The 9,614-nt window shown below is 34.0% G+C and overlaps 1 pseudogene; it reads left to right on the plus strand.

Annotated features, from left to right (window-relative positions):
* Nucleotides 1–717: 717 nt before the first annotated feature.
* Nucleotides 718–5,692, plus strand: LOC149260105 (bidirectional sugar transporter SWEET3b-like; annotated as a pseudogene).
* Nucleotides 5,693–9,614: the final 3,922 nt, after the last annotated feature.

Consider the following 9,614-nt stretch of genomic DNA (forward strand, 5'->3'; position numbering starts at 1 on the left):
TGTAAAATTTTGGAGTTTGATATCAGAAACTCTAGGCCACCAAAATTTTAGAGTGTTCTAATTGATTTTATGTGAAAAATGGAATTAGTATTATTGAAAACTTTGGGCCACCAAAATTTTGGAGTTTGACATCAAAAACTCTTGGCCACCTAAATTTTAAAGCTTTCTAATTGTGTTTTTAGTAATGTAAATGGATTTAGTATCATCAAAAGCTATAGGCTACCAAAATTTTAGAACTTGGTATCAAAAACTATGACCCCCAAAATTTTAGAGCTTGACAAATGTAACCTATATTTACAAAAAAATTTGCCTAGTTTTACCAAAATCATATGAAAATTCTCATTATTTTCCACGTGGGAAAATTGGAAAGCTAATTAGACTAAACAAAACCAAACCAGATGAACCTAACCCAATGGAATAACATAATCGATGCGGATCTGTGCTTTTTTACCCTAATGTACTCGAATATTTACCCAGCCTTTGTGATTTTTTTATGCTACCATCTCGTCCCTTGCTCTGTTGTCGAATAGGTGAGAATATTCGTGCAGGGAGCCGCAGAGATCACCTTCCCGGAACCTTGCAACGAATGAAAGTAAAATTTACACCAAAAAATATAAGTATGCACCCCACACTCTAGTATCTTCACCCCTCGTTTTTTGCTTCTAATTTTAGCCATCCCACAAACACAGAGTTTCACGTTTCCAGAACATAGAAACGATGAATAACTTTGTACGTCTAGGGGTTGGCATTCTAGGTTCGTCAACGCTACCATACCCCGCAATATAATGTTTGCTCTCTTTTTTCTATTATTATAAACGTCATAGTTTTCTAGTTGGACTGGGAACTATAGATTGAATGTTTAGATTGATTGTAGCTGAACTATATTGTAACGTCAGCGTCTGGTTTATCTTACATGACTTTACAGTAAGTGCCATTGCTCTTCTTATGTATGGAGCACCTATGTAAGTATAATAGTTATCACCGCATAACCCATATTATTAATTTCTGATATTATTTTTAGTGTAATCGCCTTGAATAGTAATAGGTTTAAGCGATTTATTCAAATGAGAAATGCAAAGAGGTTCATGGTATTAATACACGATGATAATATTTTAACCCTGAACAGAACTACATTCAAGAAGGTGATCCATATGGGAAGTACGGAGATTTTTCAGGCTTTCCATATGCAATAGCGTTGTACAACTGCATTCTGTACATGCGGTATGGATCGCCTCTAATCAGCAATGGGTGGGATAACATTGTTGTTATGGTTGTCAATGCTGTTGGCACCCTGCTTGAGTGCTGTTTTATTTGCATCTATCTCACTTTCGCTCCACCTAAACCCAAGGTATTATCTTGTCATATTTATTTGCTGCAAATTGTTTTGAAGAGTGCCGGGGTTCAAGAAGGCCTATTTTTGTCAATCAACATGACATAGATCCTTGGAATCATTTGGCATTTCATAATCAATATTTCTTGCAGAGGAAGATGGTAGGAATGGTATAGGCGTGTTGATGGTGTTTGGAACTATTGCAATAACTTCCTTTTTGGCTGTCCATGATCACTACAAAAGGAAGGCCGTTGTAGGAACGGCAGGAATAGTGGCAACTGTCATTCTCTACGCTTCTCCACTATCTGTAATTGTAAGCTTTATAATGCATTAGCTCTTTTTAATGTGTCATCTATCGTTTAGATTTAGTTATTGTTACGTGTACAACATGGCATTTATTGTTAATATTTCTTACACAGTTTCTTAAACTGCAAAGAACGGTAATTCAAACCAAGAGCGTGGAATTCATGCCCAGCTTCTATTTCTCCTTCTTTGCTTTCCTTGGGAGTGTGCTGTGGATGGTATATGGCGCTCTTAGCAAGGATATCATCATCATGGTAAGGTTACTACTTTATATCAGAGAATTCCTCTGGCGTATAGTGTTTCTTGTTCTCACTGACGTTATAAGCTACAACTGAATCATACTTTGTTTTTGCAGGCACCAAACTTTGTCGGTGTGCCATTAGGGTTGGCTCAGATGATTTTATTCTGTGTTTATCGAGCCAAAAAGAGCCAATGCGTTGAAAACGAAAAGATGGATGGAGGCAAACAACGGGACTTTATCAAAGAGAGGAGCGACGTGGAAAAACCAAAATGCCCCTTGGATGACCAAGATATCGAAATGTAGTTGAATGTATGACTTGGCCGAAGCCGACCAAACTCTTTATCCTCTGCGATAAAATTTGCATCGTATTTTCGTTATTTTACACACTTGCTACTGTGCAGCCATATCGAATTACGACTCGGGCTTTCAGTCACTGCATGATACCGAAGTGTGATAAGTTCATGTAAAATTCTGTGGACTCTATGATTTATTAAAACAGTCCAGTTTCCATTTCTGTCATTCAGCAATGTCCGTAAATCTTGTGCAGTGTCCGTAAATCTTGTGATATCTATATAGAAGAATGTAAAATATAAATCTATTATCATAGAATTTAATTAAATTTTTAACCAGCAAAGCACAAAACGTTTGGGGTATCCATATGCGTAAAGCGAAAGCAACTTTAGTGCAACTCTCAGCTTCGAATGCGATCCACGCCCAAACTCGAATTTCAAACAAATGGCTGACAAATGCATGACGAAATCATGACTGAAATATGCCAGACAGAATAATGGAAAGCGAAAAACAGTAGGCTTGATGTAACATATGCAACATATGCAAGAGGACAAATGCCCTCGGCTATAGAACTCAAATAAATTATTAGCTATCCTTAAACATTAAATAACTTTTTAAAAGAAGTGACATGTAAAGTTCATATAATTTTCACAACTGCAGTATGTTGTTTTTTTTGGAATTACAAATGTATTAATTATTTTTTTTATATAGGTTTTGGTAGGTTATGTGGAGTTTAGAGTCTAAATATTAACAGTTAGTAAAGCATGTGAATTAATATTGGTATAAATATTATTAGCATTTAAAAAAAAATGATACATTGTCGAATTCAACAACATTGTTGTGTGTTATTATAGGGGTTTAAGGTTACTAATTTAGTGTTTAATTACTATAGCAATTTAATTTCCTCCTATGGCTAAGGAATTTGAAGAATATTTTATCTAAGAATGATGGATGTTCTTGTAGAGTTGTTAGCCAACCATTGCCCTTAAGAGCCTCTACCAAGAACCATAGTTGTAATAGTGGAGCCCCCATCTTAAGCTGTAGCTCCATCTTAAGTTGTAGTCACGAGCCTAGAGCCTCGATTGTAAGTTGCTTCCCTAAAGTGTTGTCATGGTGAGATTGAGTCACAGTAGTCACTTCATCATCAATAAGAACTTTATGTGACTCAACTTAATGCTGGGAAGTGTTTCAAAAACCATTGTTGAATGGGCCATTTGCAGAGAAAACTCTACCACTTTAAGCAAGGGGCTACCATCATATGTAGGAAGGAAACAATGGAACAAAGCGAGCAATAGAGAGATAAACCGAATCAAGGGTTTGTAAACCCACACTACTACATGTGGGGGGTGTTTTCAGACAATATTTAAGACAATTTTCGAGTCAATTGTCTTAACTTGAGAAAAAAGGAAACAACTTGTGTATTGTCTTAATTATTGTGTTTAAGCGGGTTTCTCAAAATTATTGTCTTAAAAATTTGTCTCTATAAAGACAATATAGAACATATATTATTCTTGTCTCTATAAAGATAGAGACATTAGTGCCTCTTAAGAGACAGTTTCATTTGTCTCTATAGAGACACTTTCATTTTTGTCTATAGAGAGACTTTCATTTTTGTCTCTTTAGAGACAATTACATTTTTTTCTCTTCAAGGACAATAGCTGAGATTAAAAACATACTATTTCTATACAGAATCTAAGTCCATAATTCCAACTATTGTTTCTCTAGAGAGAATATGAAAAAATATTATAAAAAAAAAACAGAATCATTTTAAATTTTATTTTGAGGTGGTTTCAACATTTAATGTTCGCAAATAGTGATTTTAATTACTTGAAATCTCTGTTCTTTATGGAAAAGAAAGGAATAAATTCCAATTTTTTTAAAGTTAACAATAAAGTCATTTTAAATATAAATGAAAAAACAATTTCCAAAACTTTACAGCTTTGGAAAGAAACCTTGAAAATCAGAAGGCAACACACGTATATTTGTTGAAAATACATTCATGTCATTGAATTCGAACATGCAAGATCCTTAGTTGGAACTAAATTTCATAACATATTATGATGCAAAAAAAAATGTTCAGGATTTCTCCAATCTATAAGAGAGTTTACTCTCCAACATTTAAATCCCAAATCCCAAACCCTGAATCCCATTAAAAAAAATCAAAATTCACATTTCCTTAATTTCCTATCATCCCCTAAGGCCTAGTAGATTGTAGCATACAGTTTAATTATAGTTCCATGCTACCTGAATGCTTCTGCTTTTTCAGATAAAATGATCATAAATTTCATAATCCATAAAATTATATTATGTTTTTAAGAATGCTTGCTTGGTTATTATCACTTCATCCTAGGAGACAAATGCATCACAGAATGATCGCCACCCGACAGAATATTGGGAAAACAATGGGCTCGATGTCGTAGATGCAAAAGTTCAACTGCCCTCTCGCTATAGAAGACAAATACATTATTAATTATCCGTAAACATTTAATAACCTTTTAACATAGGTGACATGTAAAGTTCATATAATTTCCACCACTTAGGTTGCCCACACAAAAATTTACTATCTATTTTTAATGTCATTTAATTTGTCATGGGATATGTAAGGTACAATTATGAGGTGCACTTAACTTGCCTTAAACACTGCACAAGCAACCTTTCCTCCTCAAATTCTGAATCCATGTCGACTCCTACATCCCAACCATCATTTGAATTTTTACGTAAATTTAGATAAACAAATTCATATAGTGATATCTACATCGGGGGAACAAAAGGGTTTTTATAACAAAGGTGGTTTCAATTTCATCATGTACATGTGTATCTTCATTTTCTTCACCATGTTTTCTCTCTTCATCTCATACAAAATCATTATTTTCTTCGAAAATTTCTTTATTAAATTTGTTTATATTCTTTATGACAACTACACTCTTCATGTCTTACATTTATTATTCTACATCGATAGGCCCTTCCATGACTTCTTAAATTAATATTGCAATATCAAAATCCTCTAGTTCTTTTGTCACAATAATCACTTCGTCAACCACTGCAATCCTCTATTGATCGGTGTTGCTGACATTTTCACTTTATGTCCTTTGTAGAATATTTCAAGCTTCTTTGGATGTGGTTTTTGTAGCAATATTAGGGAGCTTCTATTTCTCCTTCTTTGCTTTCATCGGAAGTGTGCTGTGGATGATATATGGCGCTCTTAGCAAGGATATCATCATCATGGTAAGGTTACTATTTTATATCAGAAAATTCCTCGGGCGTATAGTGTTTCTTGTTCTGACTGACATAATAAGCTATAGCTGAATCATACTTTGTTTTTGCAGGCACCAAACTTTGTCGGTGTGCCATTAGGGTTGGCTCAGATGATTTTATTCTGTGTTTATCGAGCCAAAAAGGGCCAACGCGTCGAAAATGAAAAGATGGATGGAGGCAAACAACGCGACTTTATGAAAGAGAGGAGCGACGTCGAAAAACCAAAGTGCCCCTTGGATGACCAAGATATCGAAATGCAGTTGAATGTATGACTTGGCCGAGGCCGACCAAACTCTTTATCCTCTGTGATAAAATTTGCATCGTATTTTCGTTATTTTGCACACTTGGTTGTATGGTGCCATATCAAATGACGACTCGGGCTTTGAGTCAGTGAATGATACCGAAGTGTGCTAAGTTCATGTAAAATTCTGTAGTCTTTGATTTATTAAAACAGTCTAGTTTCCATATCTGTAATTCAACAATGTCCGTAAATCTTGTGATATCTATATAGAAGAATGTAAAATTTAAATCCATTATCATAGAAATTTAATTAAATTTTGGACCAGCGAAGCACAAAACTTTTGGGGTATCCATATGCGTAAAGCGAAAGCAACTTTAGTGCAAACTCGAATTTCAAAGAAATGGCTGACAAATGCATGACAGAATCATGACTGAAATATGCCAGACAGAATAATGGAAAATGGAAAACAGTAGGCTTGATGTAACAGATTCAAAAGGACAAATGCCCTTCGCAATAGAACTCAAATAAATTATCAGCTATCCCTAAACGTTAAATAACTTTTTAAGAGAAGTGACATGTAAAGTTCATATAATTTTCACAGCTGTAGTATGTTGTTTTTTGGTTGGAATTAGAAATGTATTAATTACTTCTTTTGTATAGGTTTTGGTATTATTAGCATTTTAAAGATTTTTCGACATTGTGGAATTCAACAACATTGTTGTGTGTTATTATAGGGTGTTATGGTTATTTATTTAGTGTTTAATTATTATAGCAATTTAATTTCCTGTTATGTCTAAGGAATTTGAAGAATCTTTTACCTAAGAATGATGAATGTTCTTGTAGAGTTGTTACCCAACCAAGAACCATAGTTGTAATAGTAGAGCCTCCATCTTAAGTTGTAGATCCATCTTAAGTTGTAGTCATGAGCCTAGAGCCTCGGTTGTAAGTTGCTTCTCTAATGTGTTGTCATGGTGAGCATGAGTCACAATAGTCACTTTATCATCAATTAGAACTTTACGTGACACAACTTAATGCTTGTAGGTGTTTCAAAAACCATTGTTGAATGGGACATTTGCAGAGAAAATTGTACCACTTTGAGCAAGGGGCTACCATTGTATATAGGAAGGCAACAATGGAACAACGCAAGAAATAGAGAGATAAACCGAATCAAGGGTTTGTAAACCCAGACTACTACATCTAGGGGGTGTTTTCAGACAATATTTAAGACAATTTTTTAGTCAATTGTCTTAACTTGAGACAAAAAGAAACTTGTGTATTTTCTTTATTATTGTCTTTAAGCGAGTGTCTCAAAATTATTGTCTTAAAGAATTCTCTCTATAAAGACAATATAGAACATATATTATTCTTGTCTCTATAAAGACAAAGACATTAGTGTCTCTTAGGAGACAATTTCATTTGTCTCTCTAGAGACAACTTCATTTTTCTCTATAGAGACACTTTCATTTTTGTCTGTAGAGACACATTCATTTTTGTCTCTTTAGAGACAATTTCATTTTTGTCTCTTTAGAGACAGTTACATTTTTGTCTCTTCAAGGACAATAGCTGAGGTTAAAAACATATTATTTCTATACAGACTATATGTCAATAATTCCAACTATTGTTTCTCTAGAGAGAATATGAAAAAATATTAAAGAAAAACAAAATCATTTTAAATGTTATTTTAAGGTGGTTTCAACATTTAAAGTTCCCAAATAGTGATTTTAATTACCTGAAATCTCTGTTCTTTATGGGAAAAAAAGGAATAAATTCCAATTTTTTTAAAGCTAACAACAAAGCCATTTTAAATCTAAATGAAAAAACAATTTCCAAACCTTTACAATTTTGGAAAGCAACCTTGAATATAAGAAGGCAACACACTTATATTTGTTGAAAATACATTCATTTCATTGAATTCAAACATGCAAGATCCTTGGTTGGAACTTCATTTCATGACATATTAGGAGGCAAAAGAAAAATGTTCAAGATTTCTCCATCCTACAAGAGAGTTTACTCTCCAACATTTAAATCCAAACTCTTTAATCCCATTAAATGGTGGAAAATTCAATTCATATCTGGTCGTTAGCTCCGCAATTTCAATACCCTTGTACAATTGGAATTGGCTTCCTTGATAACAAAAACTTGTAAGAATGTATATGCATTCGAACCCACAATTGATTGGCAATCCTGTCTTGATGAAGGTTTTACAAAAGATGGAAAATTGAAACAGGTCCTAACGACATGATATAGGGAAATTATCAATCTATTGGGGACCTACAAATTTATCTCCTCCAATATTGGCTTTTAGAATTAGACAGTCGTTGATGCAGCATTTATTTACCATTCTCAAGTCCGTGTAAACCTGCTCATCACCATAAAATTCACCTAGTTGTTGTTGATCATGAGGCCTTGTAAATGTTGAGTGCGGTAAAAGCATCTCCATGTCTGCAGATTCCAATAAACTTGTCATGGAGTATTCATGCTTATTCCCAACAGAACTAGAAGAGGATTTAGAAATATTGCAGGGAAGTCTTGGGCTCTCGAGTTGAAGAATAGGTAATGAACTATTCTGATCAATGTACTCTCGATCAGAAATAAAAGAAAAAACTGTCAAAAAATTGTAATTCACATTTCCTTAATTTCTTATCATCCCCTAAATCCTAGTAGACTGTAGCATAGAGTTTAATTACATTTCCATGCTACCTGAAGACTTCAAGTTTTTCAGTTAAAATGATCATAAATTTCAAAATCCATAAAATGATATTATGTTCTTAAGAATGCTTGCTTTCTTATTATCTCTTTATCCTAGGAGACAAAGGCATGGCACAATCATGGTTTCCCAACACAATAATGGGAAAACAATGGGCTCGATGTCGTAGATGCAAAAGTTCAAGTTCCCTCTCGCTATAGAAGTCAAATAAATTTATAGCTATCCCTAAACATTTAATAACCTTTTAACATAAGTGACATGTAAAGTTCATATAATTTCCACAACTGTATAATGTTGTTTTTGGTTGGAGTTAGAAATGTATTAATTACTTCTTTTGTATAGGTTTTGGTAGGTTATGTGGAGTTTCGAGTCTAAATAGAGTGATAGTTAGTCAAGCATGTGAGTTAAAGTTGATATAATTATTATTATCATTTTAAATATTTTTCTAAATTGTGGAATTCAATAACATTGGTGCGTGTTATTATAGGATGTTGTTGTGACTTATCTACTATTTAATTATTATAGCAACTTAATTTTCTCCTATGTCTCCCATAGTGGTACCAGGCTAAGGAATTTGAAGAATCCTCTACCTAAGAATGAATTATGCTCTTGTAGAGTTGCTACCCCAACCATTACAGCTAAGATCCTCTACCAAGAACCATAGTCGCAATACTCGACCCGCCATCTTAAATTGTAGTCACGAGCCTAGAGCCTCGATTGTAGGCCAATTTCGTAAGTGTTTCCATCATGATCTTGCATCACAATAGTCACTTTATCATCTACAACAACTTTAAGTGACTCAACTTGATATTGATATGTGTTTGAACAACAGTTGTTGAATGAACCATTTTCAGAGAAACCTCTACCACTTTGAGCAAGGGGTTACCATCATATGTGGGAAGCCAAGAATGCAGCAATGAAAGAAATAGAGAGGTATACCAAAACAATGGTTTGTAAACCCATTTCCATTAAAAATGCCCTAGTGTAGAGGACCATTTTCAAATTCATTTGAGAGATACACCAAATCAAGGACTTGGAAACCCACTTCCATTAAAAACTCCTAGTTATGTTATTTTCATAGTCGTTTTTGTTGAGGGGTTGATGATAAACTTTTGGTATTTGAGGAAGCCACAATATCGAAAGGATGAGAAATGTGAGCCCTAGTTGTTTCCTAGAGTGGAATCTGCAACTCTCATTTCTTTTGCATCTAGATTGTCATGGTTTGATGGTTTTTTAGAAGCTCAAG

Source organism: Pinus tabuliformis, chromosome 6, assembly GCF_031772625.1.
Source record: "Pinus tabuliformis cultivar Carrire ecotype Pingquan chromosome 6, CPIR1, whole genome shotgun sequence".
NCBI classification, from domain to species: Eukaryota; Viridiplantae; Streptophyta; class Pinopsida; order Pinales; family Pinaceae; genus Pinus; species Pinus tabuliformis.